We start from the raw sequence: 25300 nt of genomic DNA, 5'->3' as shown, positions 1-25300 counted from the left end.
ACTCCGGTACAGGTGTTCGGTCCCCGGGCTGTATTCTTCTTACTTCCTGTTAGCCCTGCACGTCACACGGAGCTTCAGCCCATCACCGGCCGCAGCGATGTCCCGCCTCGGCCGGTGATAGGCTGAAGCTCCGTGTGACGTGCCGGGCTAACAGGAAGTAAGAAGAATACATCCCGGGGACCGAACACCTGTACCGGAGCTCCGGGGGCTCGTTGGCAGGTAAGAGGAAGTGTGTTTTCTTTTATTTTGCAGCCCGGACGGGATAAAAGGAAAAAAGTGCGTGCCGGAGCACTCCTTTAAGTCAGATATGGCTAGATTTGCAGCCTTTGACTTTTTTTCCCATATTAATGCTGACATTTTATTTTTGCAGGAGACCAGGCTAACAGACATGTCATTTATGTATATAAGGTTAAAAGGGAGTTGAGGAATGGGCCCTCCCACTGGAGAGTGGCGGTCCTTTTTGCTGCAGCGGTAGAATGCTGACGGTTATTGAGTTAGAGATGGGGAGGTGCCTGATTTTAGATGTCCTGATAAAGGGACAAGAACTTTGCCATATTAATGCCTATAGAAGAAAAAAAGACAAAAGGATGCGCTCCCTTGTGTCATACCCAAATAACAGGTGGTAACGCTCAATGTGAATTAGCGCTTACCAGATGCGGTTGTACTCCATCCAAGTACAACCATGGAAGAGAATATGTTTAGATATAAGGTCTCAGCATCCGCTCCGCTTCACATAACCACAGATGCAATAAAATTCCCTCCAAACAGGCAGAGATGGCGCTGGAGATCAGATAAAATGTAGCTTTTCTTTATTCCCACAATGCAACACGTTTCGCGGAGGTTCCGCTTCATCAGGCATTAGGCTTTCGACAAGGTGTGTGGTTTTTATAGGGAAAATGCTTAACCCCTTGAGGGGAAAGCATTAACCCTTTACAATATCTCCAGAACATACACATACATTTTAACATATAAAATCCACATAATAATACATGAGGAAAAATATATTTATGAATCCGTAAATATTGGCCATAAGGCACATTTTTGATCCACTTGGGATAATATGAACTATTATAATCTAATAGACTATTCACGTCCACCTTTTTAAAAAAGGTTTCAGTGACTATACTACCTGATTCGTCTTTTTTAATAGATAAATCTAAAAATTCAATGGTATCCTTAGAAAACTGAAGGGTTTAGTCCTCACATTATTTTTTATAGGAGGTTCATTGATGACCTCATCATAATTTGGTCAGGTACTCAAGATTTAGCGAATTAATTTGTTACATTTTTAAATTTTTAAACTCTAATGACTGGGGGTTATCATTTACCCTTCAGTTTTCAGATGTATCTATTAAAAAAGACGAATCGGGTAATATAGTCACTGAAACCTTTTTTTAAAAAGGTGGACATGAATAGTCTATTAGATTATAATAGTTCACATTATCCCAAGTGGATCAAAAATGTGCCTTATGGCCAATATTTACGGATTCGTAAAAATTGTACCAATGATTGTGATTTTTTAAAACTATCCTTCGTAGCCGGTTTTTAGAGAAGGGTTATCCTAAAACCATTTTATCCCAAGCTTTTAATAAAGTTAAACACACGTCTCAAAAAACGTTGGTACAGGAGAAACATCATTATCAAAAAAATAATCCAGATAATAAAGCAGTGAATATTCCCTATAGTTATAATTTCATTACGGATTACAATTGCGCCGCACATAATATTAAATCTATTTTGTCTAAATATTGGTTGGTCCTTCGGGATGAAGCTATTATGAAAGGAATATTACCCCCACAACCGGGTGTTACCTTTCGCAGATCCCCTAATTTGAGAAATCTTATTGCCCCCAGTAGACTTAAAATTAATGTCCCCCCTGGTCCGACAGCGGCAGTTGCACCTGGCACTTTTCCTCGTAAGCGTGCCCGTTGCAAGTGCTGCGCTCTGATCAGTAACACTACCCCCTTTTTTTTCTTCAGTTGTTAATAAAAAAAACATTTACCTTGAAAGATCATTACACCTGTGACAGCTCTTTTGCTGTATATCAATTAAGTTGTGGTTGCGGACTTCAATACGTTGGCCGCACAGTTCAGACTGTGCGGTCACGTATGAATAAACACCGCTCAAACATCACCAATGGATTTATGTTACATAGTCTATCCAGTCATTTTTTATTTAAACACCAAAAATGTGTTAATGAATTAAAGTTTTTTTATCCTGGAGACAACACCACTTAATTCTCCTAGCCGCATACAGAAGCTAAATAATAGGGAAGCTTTTTGGATATTTACGCTGTCAACTTTGGTTCCGGATAGTTTGAATGAAACCCTTAAAAATGCTCGTTAGGATTTGAAGATATAAATAAATACATAGATATATTTTTAATTTTGTATTATAATTTTTGTTATTAATTAATTAATTTTTTAGTTATACATTTTTTTTCATAAAAAAAAAAATAAAAAATAAAAATATATATATATATATATATATATTTTATATATTTTTTATACAATAGTTTTATGACATTATGTGGTATTGTCTACTGATGTAATAACTTTATATATTTTTCCTTATGTATTATTATGTGGATTTTATATGTTAAAATGTATGTGTATGTTCTGGAGATATTGTAAAGGGTTAAAGGGGTATTCCAGGCAAAACCTTTATATATATATATATATATATATATATATATCTCAACTGGCTCCGGAAAGTTAAACAGATTTGTAAATTACTTCTATTAAAAAATCTTAATCCTTCCAATAGTTATTAGCTTCTGAAGTTTTCTGTCTAACTGCTCAATGATGATGTCACGTCCCGGGAGCTGTGCATGATGGGAGAATATCCCCATAGGAACTGCACAGCTCCCGGGACGTGAGTCATCAGAGAGCAGTTAGACAGATAACAACAACTCAACTTCAGAAGCTAATAACTATTGGAAGGATAAAGATTTTTTAATAGAAGTAATTTACAAATCTGTTTAACTTTCCGGAGCCAGTTGATATATAAAAAAAAGTTTTGTTCTGGAATACCCCTTTAACGCTTTCCCCTCAAGGGGTTGAGCATTTTCCCTATAAAAACCACACACCTTGTTGTAACACTTATGCCTGATGAAGCGGAACCTCCGCGAAACGCGTTGCATTGTGGGAATAAAGAAAAGCTACATTTTATCTGATCTCCAACGCCTTCTTGATCTCTGCCTGTTTGGAGGGAATTTTATTGCATCTGTTATTAATGTCTGTGGCCCACAGTCTAAGTGGGACCAGAAGTGTCTCTTTATGAGGATCATGCCCAATATTTTTACTAGTAAACAGGTGGTCTTTTTTTTTTTCACTTAAAATTTTTTATTGATATTTCAACATATACAATTAATTATTGACATTCTCCATATACATGTTATCATCACATACTTCCATACATATATACTTCCTTCCACCCTCCCATTGTCTCCATATATCTACACCCTCCCCCGTGGCGTCCTCGTCTTCCAATTCCTCTTTCCTTTCCTTTTCCAGCGTGTTTCGCTATTTACTCTTTTTACCTTTCCTATATTGAATGATAATTTTCTTTTTCTGTTTCTCCCCTGAAAATCCTCCATGGCTCCCATTTTTTATAAAAAGATATACTTTCATTTCTTCCTATAGCTAATATTGCCTCTAATTTATAACAATGATGTATCATATTTAATATTTCATAAATTTCCGGGATTTCTGATAGCTTCCAATATCTACAAAGAGCTAATTTCGCAAACAGGCGGTCTTTGGAGGGGACTTTAACCCATTAAGGACCCAGCCCATTTAAACCTTGAGGACCCGGCCATTTTTTGAACATCTGACCACTGTCACTTTAAACATTAATAACTCTGGCATGCTTTTACTTTTCCTTTTGATTTCGAGAATGTTTTTTCATGACATATTCTAATTTATGTTGGTGGTGAAATTTTATCGATACTTGCATAATTTCTTGGGGAAAAATTCTAAAATTTTATGAAAAAATTGAAAATTTTGCATTTTTTTAAACTTTGAAGCTCTCTGCTTATAAGGAAAATGGATATTCCAAATAAATTATATATTGATTCACATATACAATATGTCTACTTTATGTTTGCATCATAAAGTTGACATGTTTTTATTTTTGGAAGACATCAGAGGGCTTCAAAGTTCAGCAGCAATTTTCCAATTTTTCACAAAATTTTCAAAATCGGAATTTCTCAGGGATCAGTTCAGTTTTGAAGTGGATTTGAAGGGCCTTCATATTAGAAATACCCCACAAATAACCCCATTATAAAAACTAAACTCCTCAAAGTATCCAAAATGACATTCAGTAAGTGTGTTAACCCTTTCGGTGTTTCACAGGAATAGCAGCAAATTGAAGGAGAAAATTCAAAATCTTCATTTTTTACACTCGGATGTTCTTGCAGACCCAGTTTTTAAATTTTTACAAGTGGTAATAGGAGAAAAAGCCCCCAAAATTTGCAATTCAATTTCTCTTGAGTAAGGAGATACCTCATGTGTATGTCAAGTGTTCGGAGGGCGCAGTAGAGGGCTCAGAAGGGAAGGAGCAACAATGGGATTTTGGAGAGTGAATTTTGCTGAAATGGTTTTTGGGGGGCATGTCACATTTAGGAAGCCCCTATGGTGCCAGAACAGCAGAAAACCCCACATGGCATACCATTTTGGAAACTACACCCCTCAAGGCTCGTAACAAGGGTCCAGTTAGCCTTAAAGGGGTTCTCCGGTTCTTAGACATCTTATCTTATCCTTTGGATAGGGGATAAGATGCCTGATCGCGGGAGTCCCGCCGCTGGGGACCCCCGGGATATTGCACGCGGCACACCGTTTTTTCATCAGTCCCCAGAGCGTGTTCGCTCCGGGTCTGATTACTGTCGATCACGGGGCCGGCGGCGTGTGACGTCACGCCTCTGCCCCCATGTGACCTCACGCTACGCCCCTCAATGCAAGTCTATGGGAGGGGGCCTGACAGCTACCACGCCCCCTCCCGTAGGCTTGCATTGAGGGGCGGAGTGTGACATCACATGGGGGCGGAGGCGTGACATCACACGCCGTCGGCCCTGTGGTCGCCACTAATCAGACCCGGAACGAACACGCTCCGGGGACTGATTACAAACGGGGTGCCGTGTGCAAGATCCCGGGGGTCTCCAGCGGCGGGACTCCCGTGATCAGACATCTTATCCCCTATCCTTTGGATAGGGGAAAAGATGTATAAGCACCGGAGAACCCCTTTAACACCCCACAGGTGTTTCACGACTTTTCGTTAAAATCGGATGTGTAAATGGAAAAAAAAACTTTTTCACTAAAGTGCAGTTTTTTCCCCAAATTTACAATTTTTACAAAGGTTAATGGGAGAAAATGCCCCCCAAATTTTGTAACCCCATCTCTTCTGAGTATGGAAATACCCCATAGGACATGAAATGCTCTGCAGGCGCACTACAATGCTCAGAAGAGAAGGAGTCACATTTGGCTTTTGTAAAGCAAATTTTGCTGAAATGGTTTTTAGGGGGCATGTCGCATTTAGGAAGCCCCTGTGGTGCCAGAACAGCAAAAAATACCCACATGGCATACTATTTTGGAAACTACACCCCTTAAGGAACATAACAAGGGGTACAGTGAGCCGTAACACCTCACAGGTGTTTGACGACTTTTTGTTAAAGTTGGATGTGTAAAATTGTGTTAATAGGAGAAAATAACCCCCAAAATTTGTAACCACATGTGTGGACGTCAAGTGCTCTGCTGGCGAACTACAATGCTCAGAAGAGGAGGAGCGCCATTGAGCTTTTGGAAAGAGAATTTGTTTGGAATGGAAGTAAGGGGCCATGTGCGTTTACAAATTAGTATGTTTAGTCCCTCTATTTTTCTCATTTTTCGCAGCTGTTTGAGGGCAAATTTTTTGCTCTGTTATCTGTACTTTTAACAATACCACATTTGCATATATGAAACTTTTAAATCACTATTTATTAAAAATTTTTTAATAAAATGTGACAAAAAAGCAGCAATTTTCAACCTTTATATGTTTTTAATGTGATTGATAAAACAGCCACTAGGTGGCTCATTTTTGTTCTAGGTGGCTCAAACAGTTAGTTTGGTCTCCTCCCGGCCACAAAGGAGACCAAACTCAGGAAGTGCGTGCGGGATATAGCGAGGCACAGCTCGTGCAGGCTTCAGTGACGTTGCGCCTGCTGGGGAACGCCCACTTTCTCCTGCCAGAAGCTCACACAATGGTCCTTATTTACTATTGCAAACCCAACATTTTTTGTCGGGTTGTGTGCCAGATTCTGGTGCATTGCGCCAGAAATTCTGTCTGTGCCAGAATTTTCCCCAGAATTGAAAAAACCGACCAACTTTTGGGTTTTTATTAAGAAAAGCCAAAAAGATGTGTGGCCATTGGGCAAAGGGGTTATGGTAACCGAAAAGGGGCGTGTTCCCGACATTTTCACAAAAACCCAACATATTTACTAAGGTTTCCACAGAAAATGTAGTGGACTTGAGCTGAGGAAAACCCGACAGATCAGAGCATGTGTAAAAAAAGGAAGATGTAGGGAAAAGGGGAAAATGTAGGGAAACCTTAGTAAATACCGTGGAAAATAAATTTAAATCCACAAAGAAACAATGGGATTTTGGAGAGTGAATTTTGCTGAAATGGTTTTTGGGGGGCATGTCACATTTAGGAAGCCCCTATGGTGCCAGAACAGCAGAAAACCCCACATGGCATACCATTTTGGAAACTACACCCCTCAAGGCTCGTAACAAGGGTCCAGTTAGCCTTAAAGGGGTTCTCCGGTTCTTAGACATCTTATCTTATCCTTTGGATAGGGGATAAGATGCCTGATCGCGGGAGTCCCGCCGCTGGGGACCCCCGGGATATTGCACGCGGCACACCGTTTTTTCATCAGTCCCCAGAGCGTGTTCGCTCCGGGTCTGATTACTGTCGATCACGGGGCCGGCGGCGTGTGACGTCACGCCTCTGCCCCCATGTGACCTCACGCTACGCCCCTCAATGCAAGTCTATGGGAGGGGGCCTGACAGCTACCACGCCCCCTCCCGTAGGCTTGCATTGAGGGGCGGAGTGTGACATCACATGGGGGCGGAGGCGTGACATCACACGCCGTCGGCCCTGTGGTCGCCACTAATCAGACCCGGAACGAACACGCTCCGGGGACTGATTACAAACGGGGTGCCGTGTGCAAGATCCCGGGGGTCTCCAGCGGCGGGACTCCCGTGATCAGACATCTTATCCCCTATCCTTTGGATAGGGGAAAAGATGTATAAGCACCGGAGAACCCCTTTAACACCCCACAGGTGTTTCACGACTTTTCGTTAAAATCGGATGTGTAAATGGAAAAAAAAACTTTTTCACTAAAGTGCAGTTTTTTCCCCAAATTTACAATTTTTACAAAGGTTAATGGGAGAAAATGCCCCCCAAATTTTGTAACCCCATCTCTTCTGAGTATGGAAATACCCCATAGGACATGAAATGCTCTGCAGGCGCACTACAATGCTCAGAAGAGAAGGAGTCACATTTGGCTTTTGTAAAGCAAATTTTGCTGAAATGGTTTTTAGGGGGCATGTCGCATTTAGGAAGCCCCTGTGGTGCCAGAACAGCAAAAAATACCCACATGGCATACTATTTTGGAAACTACACCCCTTAAGGAACATAACAAGGGGTACAGTGAGCCGTAACACCTCACAGGTGTTTGACGACTTTTTGTTAAAGTTGGATGTGTAAAATTGTGTTAATAGGAGAAAATAACCCCCAAAATTTGTAACCACATGTGTGGACGTCAAGTGCTCTGCTGGCGAACTACAATGCTCAGAAGAGGAGGAGCGCCATTGAGCTTTTGGAAAGAGAATTTGTTTGGAATGGAAGTAAGGGGCCATGTGCGTTTACAAATTAGTATGTTTAGTCCCTCTATTTTTCTCATTTTTCGCAGCTGTTTGAGGGCAAATTTTTTGCTCTGTTATCTGTACTTTTAACAATACCACATTTGCATATATGAAACTTTTAAATCACTATTTATTAAAAATTTTTTAATAAAATGTGACAAAAAAGCAGCAATTTTCAACCTTTATATGTTTTTAATGTGATTGATAAAACAGCCACTAGGTGGCTCATTTTTGTTCTAGGTGGCTCAAACAGTTAGTTTGGTCTCCTCCCGGCCACAAAGGAGACCAAACTCAGGAAGTGCGTGCGGGATATAGCGAGGCACAGCTCGTGCAGGCTTCAGTGACGTTGCGCCTGCTGGGGAACGCCCACTTTCTCCTGCCAGAAGCTCACACAATGGTCCTTATTTACTATTGCAAACCCAACATTTTTTGTCGGGTTGTGTGCCAGATTCTGGTGCATTGCGCCAGAAATTCTGTCTGTGCCAGAATTTTCCCCAGAATTGAAAAAACCGACCAACTTTTGGGTTTTTATTAAGAAAAGCCAAAAAGATGTGTGGCCATTGGGCAAAGGGGTTATGGTAACCGAAAAGGGGCGTGTTCCCGACATTTTCACAAAAACCCAACATATTTACTAAGGTTTCCACAGAAAATGTAGTGGACTTGAGCTGAGGAAAACCCGACAGATCAGAGCATGTGTAAAAAAAGGAAGATGTAGGGAAAAGGGGAAAATGTAGGGAAACCTTAGTAAATACCGTGGAAAATAAATTTAAATCCACAAAGAAACAATGGGATTTTGGAGAGTGAATTTTGCTGAAATGGTTTTTGGGGGGCATGTCACATTTAGGAAGCCCCTATGGTGCCAGAACAGCAGAAAACCCCACATGGCATACCATTTTGGAAACTACACCCCTCAAGGCTCGTAACAAGGGTCCAGTTAGCCTTAAAGGGGTTCTCCGGTTCTTAGACATCTTATCTTATCCTTTGGATAGGGGATAAGATGCCTGATCGCGGGAGTCCCGCCGCTGGGGACCCCCGGGATATTGCACGCGGCACACCGTTTTTTCATCAGTCCCCAGAGCGTGTTCGCTCCGGGTCTGATTACTGTCGATCACGGGGCCGGCGGCGTGTGACGTCACGCCTCTGCCCCCATGTGACCTCACGCTACGCCCCTCAATGCAAGTCTATGGGAGGGGGCCTGACAGCTACCACGCCCCCTCCCGTAGGCTTGCATTGAGGGGCGGAGTGTGACATCACATGGGGGCGGAGGCGTGACATCACACGCCGTCGGCCCTGTGGTCGCCACTAATCAGACCCGGAACGAACACGCTCCGGGGACTGATTACAAACGGGGTGCCGTGTGCAAGATCCCGGGGGTCTCCAGCGGCGGGACTCCCGTGATCAGACATCTTATCCCCTATCCTTTGGATAGGGGAAAAGATGTATAAGCACCGGAGAACCCCTTTAACACCCCACAGGTGTTTCACGACTTTTCGTTAAAATCGGATGTGTAAATGGAAAAAAAAACTTTTTCACTAAAGTGCAGTTTTTTCCCCAAATTTACAATTTTTACAAAGGTTAATGGGAGAAAATGCCCCCCAAATTTTGTAACCCCATCTCTTCTGAGTATGGAAATACCCCATAGGACATGAAATGCTCTGCAGGCGCACTACAATGCTCAGAAGAGAAGGAGTCACATTTGGCTTTTGTAAAGCAAATTTTGCTGAAATGGTTTTTAGGGGGCATGTCGCATTTAGGAAGCCCCTGTGGTGCCAGAACAGCAAAAAATACCCACATGGCATACTATTTTGGAAACTACACCCCTTAAGGAACATAACAAGGGGTACAGTGAGCCGTAACACCTCACAGGTGTTTGACGACTTTTTGTTAAAGTTGGATGTGTAAAATTGTGTTAATAGGAGAAAATAACCCCCAAAATTTGTAACCACATGTGTGGACGTCAAGTGCTCTGCTGGCGAACTACAATGCTCAGAAGAGGAGGAGCGCCATTGAGCTTTTGGAAAGAGAATTTGTTTGGAATGGAAGTAAGGGGCCATGTGCGTTTACAAATTAGTATGTTTAGTCCCTCTATTTTTCTCATTTTTCGCAGCTGTTTGAGGGCAAATTTTTTGCTCTGTTATCTGTACTTTTAACAATACCACATTTGCATATATGAAACTTTTAAATCACTATTTATTAAAAATTTTTTAATAAAATGTGACAAAAAAGCAGCAATTTTCAACCTTTATATGTTTTTAATGTGATTGATAAAACAGCCACTAGGTGGCTCATTTTTGTTCTAGGTGGCTCAAACAGTTAGTTTGGTCTCCTCCCGGCCACAAAGGAGACCAAACTCAGGAAGTGCGTGCGGGATATAGCGAGGCACAGCTCGTGCAGGCTTCAGTGACGTTGCGCCTGCTGGGGAACGCCCACTTTCTCCTGCCAGAAGCTCACACAATGGTCCTTATTTACTATTGCAAACCCAACATTTTTTGTCGGGTTGTGTGCCAGATTCTGGTGCATTGCGCCAGAAATTCTGTCTGTGCCAGAATTTTCCCCAGAATTGAAAAAACCGACCAACTTTTGGGTTTTTATTAAGAAAAGCCAAAAAGATGTGTGGCCATTGGGCAAAGGGGTTATGGTAACCGAAAAGGGGCGTGTTCCCGACATTTTCACAAAAACCCAACATATTTACTAAGGTTTCCACAGAAAATGTAGTGGACTTGAGCTGAGGAAAACCCGACAGATCAGAGCATGTGTAAAAAAAGGAAGATGTAGGGAAAAGGGGAAAATGTAGGGAAACCTTAGTAAATACCGTGGAAAATAAATTTAAATCCACAAAGAAACCTATACTCCACTCTTAGTAAATCAGGGCCCATGGTAGGAGGGCCAGGGCAGGAGGGGTGTTAGAAGTAGTTATGGAATATAATCTGAGTTAGTTAAGAAAATATGGTTTGATGACAGGTGCTCTTTAAGCTATGGTGTTGGTTTCATGATTGGTTTTATGATTCATGATATTGTTATGTTCTGTCAGATATGGTATGTTTATTTTTGTAATTAATTATTAGGTTAAAATTTTAATACAAGATTTACAGGATATAACTCAGGATCAGTACAGGATAAGTAATGTAATGTCTGTAATGTGAAGTTGCATTTACGGCAATAGTGAGATTTTGTACAATGGACCATTGGACAAAATTAAACTATTGCAGCTAATGCAAGGTCACAGAGCTCGATGTTCTGCAATTTCTATTGCTCCCTGTGCTGCTACATGTAGGAGTGCTCCACTCATACAGGGAGGAGGGGACAGATGGCAGTCAGGCTTATTGTGGTGAAGGGGCCTTATGACCCCCTGGTGTAACTGTGACCCCTATAGCTACGCCACTGTCCACAAAGGATAAGTGCCTGATCACAGGGGATCCATCTACTGAGACCCCCCATGATCTCCTGCATGATGCCCTGGCTCTTCTCGTGCATGGAATATAGATCGTCAGTCCCCCCATGAATCTCTATGGGAAAGGTGGAGATACATGAGCACTGAAGCTCACCCATAGAGATGCATTGAGGAAGCGGGTCACAGTGATCAGAACCCTTGCAATCAGACACTTATTTCTTATCCTTTGCATAGGGCATAGGAAGTAAAATGCGGGACTGCCCTAAAGTGCAGAATGATGGTAGAAAACATAATATTTTTTTATTTATTTTGGCACAAAGTGCAACATAACAAAATGTGAAAAAAGTGAAAGGGTCTAAAGCCTTTCTGAAAGCATTGTATAGCAATTGGCCCATATGCATAAGCCATCAAGTAAAAATATGTTTTATTGACCTGCATAACTCTTCATCCACTTAGTTCTATTAATATAGTCCGGGTACGTTGTTGTGTTACTGCAAATCACTACATCCGCAGGCATATACTGCATTTAGCTGAAAGCACTCAGCACTACATCCATCACCTATTATTAGGTCTCAAATGATTTTCCAGGTTAAACATTACATTTACAAATTTGTATTCTTTGTATGTAAGATAAGTCTATGGCCAACATTTATCATTGTCTTTAGACAGTTTTTTGTGTCTAGAAAAGGAGCAAGTGGAATTTCAGAAGTGTGAACGGGAATGCAGAAACCCCGAACAGCACCCTAAGCTAACCGGCATTGTTTTACTTTCACTTTAGACGTGGCGTTCAACTTTGAATGCCGCGTCTAAAGGGTTAATAGCGCGCAGCACCGCGATCAATGCCATGCGCTATTAGCCACGGGTCCCGGCCGTTGTTAGAGGCTGGGCCTGACCTGCTACGGCATGGCCCCGCGTTATAGACAGGGAGCGGGCTGAGGGCGTATAGGTACACCCTCCGTCCCCAAGGAGTTAAAGGGGTATTCCAGGAAAAAACTTTTTTTTATATATATCAACTGGCTCCAGAAAGTGCAACAGATTTGTAAATTACTTCTTAAAAAATCTTAATACTTCCAATAATTATCAGCTACTGAAGTTGAGTTGTTCTTTTCCATCTGGCAACAGTGCTCTCTGCTGACATCTCTGCTTGTCATGGGAACTGCACAGAGTAGAAGAGGTTTGCTATGGGGATTTGCTTCTACTCTGGACAGTTCCCAAGACAGGTGTCATCAGAGAGCACTTAGACAGAAAAGAACAACTCAACTTTAGCAACTCTGTAAAGTACTGAAAGGATTAAGATTTTTTAGTAGAAATCTAGAAGAATCTGTTTAACTTTCTGGAGCCAGTTGATATATAAAAAAAGGTTTTTTTCCTAGATAACCCCTTTAAAATTGCCCTATTTTGACCACCTATAACTTTCTAATTTTTTTAATACGGGGATATATGGGGGTACATTTTTTGAGAATAGGATGTGACAAAAAAGCCGCAATTTTCGACTTGATTCTAATTTTTTTTTTACATTTACGCCGTTCACCATATGGGATCATTATCATGATATTTTGATAGTTCGGACATTTATGCACACAATATCAAATATGTTTATAAATTTTTTTTTTTTAATGTTTTTTGGGGTAAAATGGGAAAAAGGGGCCATTTAATTCTTTATTGAGGGAGGGTCTTTTTCACATTTTATTTAAATTTTTTTTTCTTTTTTTCTATTTCTTTACACTTTTTATGTCCCCAATGGGGACTATTTTTTGCAATCTTTAGATTGCAGATACTGACCAGTGCTGTGCATAGGCTCTCACATTCACTTTGTTTTGTTTGTTTTTAAAGTTATCCAAAAGCCTGGTTAGCTTTTAAAGATATCCAAAAGCTTTGTGCAGTCCAGTAAAAGACAACATATCCACAGGCAGGGACCACCTCCTCCACAATCTCCGGAACGGAACCTTGGCACTCTGAGAGGAGCGCATTCTGCACATGGCACACATTCCATTCATTTATACGAGAATACTCGGGCATCTCTGTTGTTCCCATAGAAATTAATGGGGCCTGTGCCGTCTGCAACATGTGCTTCTCTCAGCCTGGGTTCTGTCCCAAAGACCACTGGGAGGGGGGTGTTCTGACCACTTGGACCTCCACGCAATCTCCGGGATGGGGCCCTGGCTACTTACCCATCCACAGCGTGATTTGCCCCCGCCTGTCTGACTGGCCTGTGATCAGACACTTATTCTCTATCCTGTGGATAGGGGATAAGTATCTGAGTAGTTCAGATCCCTGGTTCCTGGAGTCTCTGGAGTTTTTTGTTCTACTGTTCTGGAGTAAAACAATGAAAATAAAATCTGGTCAGTTGCACACCAGACACCTCTGGTACCTAACAGACTAAAGTAATGTTATTAAGGTTTGTAGGGTTTCCAACATGGTTTACTGCATTTCAATGCATCATTTTATCCAGTATTTTGGAAAGAAACTGTGACAAAAGCACCCAATGGTGTCCACAACACAGTTGTGAACCCAGCCCAATATGTAGGATGAAGTACACACATAGGCTCTCTTTGATATCACAAACCACTGTCAGACTGGGGTGCCTTGGTTGACCTGAGGAAATGATGTGCATACATTGTATACACTGGACATATCATTTAAATGTTCTTGTGTTACTGAGGGAATTGTGAAATAAGGGCTACTTCGGCCCTAAGACATCTTATCCCCTATCCAAAGTATAGGGGAACAGATGTCTGATAACCTGGGGTCCCGCCGCTGGGGACCCCCACAATCTTGTATGCAACACCCAGCTGTGTCCACTGCACAGAGCCATGATCGCTCCGTGTCTGAAGGGTCATGACTACGGGGCCGGAGTATCGTGACGCCACGACTGCCCACGTATGATGTCATGCCCCGCCCCCTCAATGCAAGTCTATGGGAGGGGACGTTACGGCCGTAGACTTGCATTGAGGGGGCGGGGCGTGACATCATGATACTCTGGCCCTGTAGTCGTGACTCTTTGGATAGGGGATAAGATGTCTAGGGGTGGAGTACCCCTTTAAGATGTGAGGCTCCTTTAGTATTCTGTTGGGCCAGTCCTATGTATCCCCTTGACTCTATGCATCTCCTATAGATAATATCCAACATAAGCCCTGGGCAGAAACACACACTTTCCTTTGGAACCATCTTTCAAAGGATTACTCAGTGTTTGAGGTTGTGAGAAGTCAGGACTTGTAATGGTGAAGCTTTGTATCATGATATACTATGTTATCTAATAAATCTAATCTGACAGCAATTTTCATCAGGAAGCGGAGAAGAGGACTATACATGTGGGATTGCTGCTTAGAAATAGTATGTTGCAATTTCTGTGCGTGCCTGAAGGAGTCACTGCTGGGCTAGACAAATCTTTTCTGCAGCCTTGGTACGGTATGTGATGATACTCAATATATATATATATATAGCAAAAAAATGGAAGAGAGCGGCACTCCGGCTGGAGTGCCGCTCTCTTCCATTTTTTTGCTACATTTACTTGGGGCCTGGGTCTGACCCTGGAGCTGAGCACCCACGTGGATCTTAGAATCCTTGGCTACAGCCACGCATGGTGCTCCTTCCTCTCTATTTATATATATATATATATATATATATATACATATATATATATATATATATATATATATATATATATATGCATTACATATGCTCTATAAATAAATCATAACCAACGTATAATATGGTCCAGTGTGAAAAACCACACATGAATATATTCCTACAAGTCACACCAGACACTAATGTATTTAGGAAATCACATTAAAAACAATTAAAAAAGGAATAGCAACAGTCAGACTACACCTGGCTGCTACCAAGCTCTCCCCCCAACTCTTTTGTCAATTGAGGAGTTCATCTAGTAAAAAATGCAGGAATGGGATACCGTATTTGTACACTAGGATTGGGTGAAAAAACGTTAAAAACTTAAGTGACCTTCTTGTGCAAATCCAATAAAATACAGTTGCTTTAGCACAGCGTGGGATGTTACAGCTTCTTCAGCAAGATTCATTAATATTTTGTCACTGTTCCTTTAAAGGAGTACTCCCGGGGAAAACTTTTTTTTTTTTAAATCAACTGGTGCCAGAAAGTTAAACAGATTTGTAAATTACTTCTATTAAAAAATCTTAATCCTTCCAATACATTTTGTGGGCTGCATTCTAAAGAGGAAATGCTTTTCTTTTTGGATTTCTCTGATGTCACGACCACAGTGCTCTCTGCTGACCTTTGCTGTCAATTTTAGGAACTGTCCATAGCAGCATATGTTTGCTATGGGGATTTTCTCCTGCTCTAGACAGTTCCAAAAATGGACAGCAGAGGTCAGCAGAGAGCACTCTGGTCGTGACATCAGAGAATTCCAAAAAGAAAAGCAATTCTTCTGTAATCTTTTTAATTGAACTAATTTACAAATCTCTAGGAAAAAAAAGAAGAAGAAATATGTGCAGCTCACAATTATATCACCAACCGAGGACAAATGGGTAATGCACCTATACCTATGGTGCCAATAATAAATATTGGAAAAGAGACAATAATACCCAGACCTCAAGGAAGGTAAACTATATGAATACAATTGAAGGAAACAAGGATCGTGCTTCAATAATATTAGGATATAGATTTTATTAAAAAATTAATATAAAATATAAAATATTCCACCTCACAAGGGACCCCTTGTGAGAGGAGTATACAATGACCTAAAATAGATGACCTGAAATAGACCATTACTGGTAACTAATTAATATCACAGAATGCACTATTAAACTGGAACAGTTAAAGACAAATTGCACTGAAATAGTGAAGGCAAAATATACTGATATGGACTGAAAGAGTTAAAGACACTTGAATTGCCGGAAAGTCTATTGGAAATCAGTCCTTTTCACTGGAGAGATGATAACGTAATATTGTGACAAGTTCCTCTTAATGAATGACAATGAAACAATGTTTGGTGTGTTAAACTGAGGAAGTATTAACCCCTTAAGGACCAATACAAATAAACCTGTACGCCCCTGAAAGACCAGGCCTGTTTTTTCAAATCGGGGATGTCTGTCTTTATTAGAGAATAACTCTGGTAACGTTTTGCCAATCACGATAATTCTGATATAGTTTTTTTATCACAAGTTGTCCTTCATGTACATAGTAAAAGTAAGCCGATATCATTTGTAGTTTTTTTTTACAATGCAAAAAAATCATGAAATTTTTACAAAAAATTACGATTTTTTGCTATTTTAACACTAATAGGTTGCATATATTTATACATACTGACCAAATAGTTTATGAAACTTATACTTTCAGATGTCTACTTTATTATGACAGCATTTTTTTGTTTTTAATTAACATTTTAAATTCGTTAGAAGCCTAACAATTTAACTTGAAATTTTGAAAATTTAGAAAATTTGAAAAGTACATCTTGCTATGCAAGGTTTGCAGAAATTAAAAGGTAGTAGAACATAGGACCACCCCCCAAATGACCCCATTTTAAAAACTAGACCCCTCAAGGTATTCGCTAGGGGGTACAGTGAGCATTTTAACACCATAGTTTTTTGGCAGGAATTATTACAAGGTCAGTGTTAAAAATTCGAAATTTGCAATTTTTCACAAATGCATCATTTGGGGGGCATATTTTTTGTACATCACTTCTGATATTGAAAGAAATGCACCCTATATTTTATTTAGCTGCTTGTCCCATGTTCGGAAATACCCCCGCTTTGGCCATATATGGTTCCTTGGCCGCGTGGTAGGACTCAGAAGGAGAGGAGCGCCATTTGGCTTTCAGGGCAGAACAGTACCCCCACCCCCACAAGTGACCCCATTTATATACCGCACCCCTACAAGTTATTGGCTGCACCAGGGACCACTCTGATTGGTCCTTGGTCGGCTGGCAGTATAAGGCGTCTGTCTGTGACAGTTAAGGTTCCTGATGGATATATCCGCCATGTTGTGGGAATAAGCACCCGCTCATGGCGAATATATCCATCACTGCTGCGGCTGGGTAGCTCAGTGTGTCCGCTCATGACTGCTGGCGGGAAATCCGCCGCTATGAGTGGACACACAAAGCTACCCAGCCGCAGCAGGGAGCTCATTACCGTGACTGCTGCATAATGTGTAGGATCACATGGTGGACATCCGCAGCATATTAAATGCTGCGGATGTCCGCCAATGCGATCCTACACATTATGCATTTTTTTTATTAGATTCATTTAATAAATGTATTTTTAATATATATATATATATATATATATATATATATATATATATATATATTTTTTTTTTTTTTTTTTTTTTTTTTTTTTTTTAACTTTTTTACACTTTTATTACATTTTTATTTATTTCTACACTTTTATTTTATTTATTTATTTATTTTTATTTTTACACTTTTTAATGCTTTGGAATACTTAGTATTCCAAAGCATTGCAGTTATATGCTGCCTGCCAGTTTTCACTAGCAGGCAGCATATTAGGACGTGCCTCTGGCTCCTTTCAGGCAATACCCAGGGCAGACCTGGGGGTCTTTGTAGGACCCCCGGCTGCCCAGGTATGCAGCAGCACCCCGCGATCGCGATGCGGGGTGCTGCAGAGGAGACAGAGGGAGCCCCCTCCCTCTGTCAGAACTCCTTACAGCGCGTGGTCACTTCTGGCCGCGGCTGTAAGGGTTAAACTGTCGGGAGTGAAGTGAACTTCACTCCCGGCAGTGCGGCAGGTCCCGGCCAGCCACACACAGCACCCTGCGATCGCGAAGCGGGGTGCTGCAGGAGAGACAGAGGGAGCTCCCTCTCTCTGTCATAACACTTACAGCCCGCGGTCACTTCCGACCGCGGCTGTAAGGGTTAAAACTAGTGTTGAGCGGCATAGGCCATATTCAAATTCGCGAATATTCGCGAATATATGGACGAATATTCCTCATATATTCGCGAATATTCGCATATTCGTTATATTCTCGTTTTATTTTCGCATATGCGAAAATTAGCATATGCGAATTTTCGTATATGCGAATTTTCGCACGCCAGTCTCACACAGTAGTATTACAGCCTTCTTTACACCACACAAGCTGGAAGCAGAGAGGGGTGATCACTGTGATGTGTACTGTGAAAAAAAAAAAAAAAAGAATATTCGTAATTACGAATATATAGCGCTATATTCGCGAAATTCGCGAATTCGCGAATATGCGATATTCGCAAATAATATTCGAATTGCGAATATTCGCGAGCAACACTAGTTAAAACTGCCGGGACCGAAGTTTACTTCGGTCCTGGCAGTGCAGCAGGGTCCCGGCTGTGTGATACAGCCGAGTCCCTGCCGCGATCTCGTGGGTGCACTGGGCAGCGCCCACGAGAATAATGGACGAGTATAGACGTCCAGGTGCGGGAACGGCCGCCAACCTGGACGTCTCTACTCGTCCATGGTCGTTATCGGGTTAAAGTTCACAGTTGCTAGTTTCACTGTGTCACTGTGTCAGGACAGATAACAGGCAGCTTTGAGGTACATTACCGGCCCTGAGAGCGGAAGACTCCCGTGAGGCTGGATGGATCTAGCACTTGGATGGTCACTGCAGGTGGGCTACCTCCGAGTCCCGGCTCCGAACTGGATGTATATTATGGACCGAAGTGGCAAGATCAACAGGATCGTCTCCGGACCCGACCAGCAAGGCCACAGAAGTAAGTCCAGATAGAATTTAAGTGCCAAGCGCAGTCAGTGATAGTCCGCAAACTCACTAGACGCGTTTCAGGGTATATGAATGGACCCTTTCTTCAGTAGTCATGACTACTGAAGAAAGGGTCCATTCATATACCCTGAAACGCGTCTAGTCAGTTTGCGGACTATCACTGACTGCGCTTGGCACTTAAATTCTATCTGGACTTACCGTATTTATCGGCGTATAACACGCACTTTTTAGGCAAAAATTTTTAGCCTAAAGTCTGTGTGCGTGTTATACGCCGATACACCCCCAGGAAAGGCAGGGGGAGAGAGGCCGTCGCTGCCCGCTTCTCTCCCCCTGCCTTTCCTGGGGTCTAGAGCGCTGCTATCGACCCTTTTCACCCCCTGGTTATCGGCGCCGCTGCCCGTTCTGTCCCCCTGACTATCGGTGCCGGCGCCGATAGCCAGGGAGAGAGAAGCGGCGCCGACAGCCAGGGGGAGAGAAGGGGCAGCGGCATCCATTGCCGGCGCCGCTGCCCCGTTGCCTCCCCCCATCCCCGGTGGCATAATTACCTGAGTCGGGTCCGCGCTGCTCCAGGCCTCCGTCGTGCGTCCCCGGCGTCGTTGCTATGCGCTGAACGGCGCGGCGCATGACGTCAGAGCGTCGCGCCGTGCATAGCAACGACGCTGGGGACGCACGACGGTCCCCCGATAGTCAGGGGGACAGAAGGGGCAGCGGCGCCGATAACCAGGGGGTGAAAAGGGCCGACAGCAGCGCTCTAGACCCCAGGAAAGGCAGGGGGAGAGAAGCGGGCAGCGACGGCCTCTCTCCCCCTGCCTTTCCTGGGGGTATATCGGGGTATACACGCGCACACACGCACCCTCATTTTACCATGGATATTTGGGTAAAAAACTTTTTTTACCCAAATATCCTTGGTAAAATGAGGGTGCGTGTTATACGCCGGTGCGTGGTATACCCCGATAAATACGGTACTTCTGTGGCCTTGCTGGTCCGGTCCGGAGACGATCCTGTTGATCTTGCCGCTTTGGTCCATAATATACATCCAGTTCGGAGTGGATCCCCAGCGAGCCGTGGAATCAAAGCACATCCTGCAGGTGCTGGAACTGACATCACACGCCACCCTCACGAGGCAGAGGCATTTACTATCGGTCTGTTGCAGACCTGATCTCCACGGCAGGACTTTTGCACCAGCTTGTGCCACCTCTGAAAGTGTCCATCCCCGATGCCTGCCAGCGCCGGGACTCGGAGGTAGCCCACCTGCAGTGACCATCCAAGTGCTAGATCCATCCAGCCTCACGGGAGTCTTCCTCTCTCAGGACCGGTAATGTACCACAAAGCTGCCTGTTATCTGTCCTGACACAGTGACACAGTGAAACTAGCAAATGTGAACTTTAATACTTCCTCAGTTTAACACACCAAACATTGTTTCATTGTCATTCATTAAGAGGAACTTGTCACAATATTACATTATCATCTCTCCAGTGAAAAGGACTGATTTCCAATAGACTTTCTGGCAATTCAAGTGTCTTTAACTCTTTCAGTCCATATCAGTATATTTTGCCTTCACTATTTCAGTGCAATTTGTCTTTAACTGTTCCAGTTTAATAGTGCATTCTGTGATATTAATTAGTTACCAGGGATAGTCTATTTTAGGTCATCTATTTTAGGTCATTGTATACTCCTCTCACAAGAGGCCCCTTGTGAGGTGGAATATTTTATATTCATTTTTTAATAAAATCTATATCCTATTATAATTGAAGCACGATCCTTGTTTCCTTCAATTGTATTCATATAGTTTACCTTCCTTGAGGACTGGGTATTATTGTCTCTTTTCCAATAATTTACAAATCTGTTTAACTTTCTGGCACCAGTTAATAAAAAAAAAAAAGTTTGCCATGGGAGTACCCCTTTATAGCAGCTTAACTGATTTTGGAAAGCTGCTTTGTAGCATGTGTATGAATATTGACTTATGCAGCTGTAAATGTTAATGTTCACAATTGAATATGTCCTCAATTTACTACTAGATAGAAACTACAAATTAGGATCTTTACAGGTTGGTTTACGGTAGTGCAATATGTAGACTTTACTTTATTCAGACTACAGTGATCCCCTGACCTACGATGGCCCCGACATACTATCATTTCAACATATGATGACCTTACAGAGGCTATCGTATGTTAAAGGCAGCATCAACATATGATGCTTTTATATGTCGGGCCATCGCATAAACGGCTATCCGGCAGCGCAGACTGCTTCAGCTGCCGCCGGATATCCATTTAATGTGCCCCGCATGCTCCGGTGAGTGTTACTCACCTGTCCCCGATGTTACGGACCTTCCTCTTCATGCTCCGCTGCATGGTCGTCGCTCTCCTTCGTCGTCATCACGTCGCCGCGCACGCCGTCCCATCATCCAATAGGAGCGGCGTGCGCAGCGACGTGATGACAGCGATGGAGAGCGATGGTCCGGAGCGGCGGGGACACCCCAGGGATGTAATGATGTGATGGAGAGCGACGATACAGGGCAGCGGTGACGGTCCGAAGCGGCGAGGACAAGTGAGTATAACTTTCTATATTACTATTGCACGGATCCCTCAACATACGATGGATTCAAGTAACGATGGTTCATTTGGAACGAATTACCATCGTATGTTGAGGGATCACTGTACTCTGGTTTGTGACACACTAGCTGTAGGGACGTGCACAGGAAAACTTTCGATGATGTCGCAGTCACCCAGCACTAACTGTGAACGGAGGCCACTGAAGAGATAAGTGTATTGCATCGAGACCCTTGTTCTGCCTTATTCTCTCTGATGAATACGAAAAACTTCTTCATGGAGATAAGGACTTGAGCTCTTTATACTCACAGCGTGGACAGGAAAAGAAACATCTTTGTTTTAGTAATTGCTGGGGGTCTCAGCACCCAGGCCATCACTAATCAAAACTTCTGACAGTGACATGTCGTACAGTTTCTAAAATTATAGGTGTCCTTTCAGTAAATGATTCCTTTGTATGTTTTCTACAGTAGTCTCTCACATATATTGTGCCTAGAGATGAGCGAGCAGAATTGGGTAAACCCGGATTCGACCCGACTTTATGACTTTTGCAGCTTTGCAAATACTCAAGCTTTTACTAATTTGGCTTGTACAAGCCGGTGAATAGCGTGAAAAACCGTGAAAGCATGATTTTTGGCAGGCAAAACAAGCAGAGCAGGCAGAGGGCAGCGAGATTACTTCAGGGACATCAGCATATAACATGTAAACCCAAACTGTCATGAACCGGCAGGACAAGTAGTGGATCCTATAGACCAGAGAGGCGATGGCGCGGGTCGTACTGAGGGATTGGTTCTAAGCAGTTACTAGTCTCAACCAGAGCCCGCCGCAAAGTGGGATGGACTTGCTGCGGCGGTAACTACCAGGTCGTGTCCCCCAAAAACAACTCGAGCTCTCTGGCAGCTGATATGGCTTGGTACACAGGGAGCAGGCAAGAGCGTAGTCGGACGTAGCAGAGGTCAGGACAAGCGACAAGGGTTCAAAGGCGAGTAGACGGTATCAACGCGTTCGGCAACAGGAAAGGCAATACTAGGCTACATGGAACGCTTTCTCAGAGGCACAAGGGCACAAAGATCCGGCAAGGGCAGGAAGGGGCAGGGTACTTTTATAATTTGGCCCTTATTTAACCATTTGGGCCAGGCACCAATCACTGGTGCGCTGGCCCTTTAAACTTAGCATAGCTCGCACGCCCCAGAGAGCAGGGACGCACGCGCCGGGACACGTGGCCGGTGTACACAGGAGCGGGGAGAGGTAAATGATACTGGTATGCGGATCACCTGCATCCCCGCCGGAGACCACAGGGACACTGCGCCCCCAGTCAGGGTGAAGAACCAGGGCGCGCATGGCTGCAGCAGGAGGCAAGTGCTGCAGCAGGAGGCGAGCGCTCCGATCCAGAGGCAGAGATCGGAGCACTCGTCATGACAGTACCCCCCCCTCTTTTTGGTACCCTGGAATTTGAGGATGAGACTGCGGTCCAAGATGTTCTCCTCTGGCTTCCAAGATCTTTCTTCGGGACCGCAGCCCTCCCAGTCAACCAAAAAAAATGTTCTCCCTCAGACAAACTTAGAAGCCAAGATCTCCCTCACGGAGAAGATGTCCGAGGTCCCGGGCACTGGAGCAGGGGAAATGTCCTTAGGGGAGAAGCGATTAAAAACTGCCGGTTTCAAGAAGGAAACATGGAAGCAATTAGGAATTCTTAGGGTAGAGGGGAGATGAAGCTGGTAGCAAACAGGATTAATTCTCCTCTTGACTTTATAGGGTCCCAGAAAACGGGGGCCCAATTTATTACTGGGTACCCTGAAACATATGTATTTTGAGGAAAGCCGGACTTTATCCCCGGGAGCATAGAGAGGAGGCACCCGACGTCTCTTATCGGCCTGAATTTTCATGCGGGAGGAGGCCAATAAGAGAGAGTGACGTGTCTCACGCCAGATGGAAGCGAAATCTTGTACCAGATCATCCACCGCGGGTACTCCAGAAGTGGTAGAGATGTGCAGGGGTTGCAACGGGTGACGACCAAACACCACGAAGAAGGGTGACTTATTAGAAGCAGAAGAGTCCTTGTGGTTGTAGGAGAACTCCGCCAAGGGAAGAAGGTCGACCCAATCATCATGTCTGGAGGAGACAAAATGTCGGAGGTAATCTCCCAGGATTTGGTTAATCCTCTCTACTTGGCCGTTGGACTGGGGATGATAGGAGGATGAAAAGTTCAACTTGATCCTTAGTTGTCCACAGAGGGCCCTCCAGAATTTAGAAACAAATTGTACCCCCCTGTCGGAGACTATGTGAGAAGGCAGTCCATGCAGGAGGAAATAGTTTAGCCAGCAATGGTGCAGAAGGTAGAGAGCGCAATGGAGTAAAGTGGGCCATTTTGGAATAGCGATCCGCGACCACCTAGATAACAGTTCTACCGATGGATGGAGGCAGATCCGTCACAAAGTCCATAGCGATATGGGACCAGGGAGATTCAGGAACTGGAAGGGGTTGAAGTAACCCTGATGGCTTTTGGCGAGGGGTCTTGTCTCGGGCACAGACAGAGCAAGCCTGGACGAAATCAGCCACATCTTTTTCCATAGAAGGCCACCAGTATCTTCTGGAGATTAACTGCGTAGTCTTACGGATTTCAGGATGGCCAGCAACCAAGGATGAATGTCCCCATTTAAGTACTCTCAAATGGAGACGAGGGGCAACAAAGGTCTTTCCTGGAGGGAGATTTTGCAGGTCCACAAGAGCCATGGTGACCAACTGTTCAGGAGATACGATGTGCTGGGGCTTGACCTCTACTCCAGAGATATCTGAGGAGCGGGAAAATACATCGGCTCTGATGTTCTTGCTCGCGGGTCGAAAATGGATTAGGAAATCAAGCCTGGCAAAAAATATAGACCAGCGGGCTTGACGGGGTTCAGTCTCTGAGCCGACTGGAGGTAGGATAGGTTTTTATGGTCCGTAAAAATGTTCACGGGGTGTAGAGATCCTTAAAGTAAGTGTCTCCACTCCTCCAAAGCCAACTTAATGGCCAGTAGTTCTCTGTCTCCTATGGAATAATTTCTCTCAGCGGGAGAGAAAGTTTTAGAGAAAAAACCACGGGAAACCGACTTGCCCTTCTCAGTCTTCTTCATGAGCACAGCTCCGGCGCCCACGGAGGAGGCGTCTACCTCCAGGTAGAAAGGTTTGGAGGAATCGACCCTGGACAGGACTGGAGCAGAGGCAAAATCAGATTTGAGAGCGCAAAAGGCCTCCTCGGCCTGTGGAAGCCAAGTCTTAGGGTTAGCTCCCTTTTTGGTTAAAGCCACGATAGGTGCCACAAGGGTAGAGTAATGTGGTGTGAATTGTCTGTAGTAGTTTGCGAATCCAAGAAATCGCTGTATGGCCCTTAGGCCAGAGGGACGAGGCCAGTCCAGGACTGCGGAAAGCTTGGCAGGATAAATCTGTAGTCCCTTGGCAGAAATGATGTACCCCAGGAAGGGGAGACTGGTACGATCAAACAGGCACTTTTCAAATTTAGCATAAAGACGATTCTTCCTAAGACGGGAAAGTACAAGGCGAACCTGAGTACGGTGTTGGTCCAGATCAGAGGAGAATATTAGGATATCATCCAGGTAAACTACCACACAAGTATAGAGTAGGTCCCTGAAGATGTCGTTCACGAGCTCCTGGAAGACGGCTGGTGCATTACAGAGTCCGAAAGGCATGACTAGATACTCAAAATGACCATCTCGGGTATTGAAAGCAGTCTTCCATTCATCACCCTCTCGTACCCGAATGAGGTTGTAGGCCCCTCTAAG

This window comes from Hyla sarda, chromosome 6, assembly GCF_029499605.1.
Source record: "Hyla sarda isolate aHylSar1 chromosome 6, aHylSar1.hap1, whole genome shotgun sequence".
Classification (NCBI taxonomy): Eukaryota; Metazoa; Chordata; class Amphibia; order Anura; family Hylidae; genus Hyla; species Hyla sarda.
Note: the sequence above shows the minus strand (reverse complement) of the source record.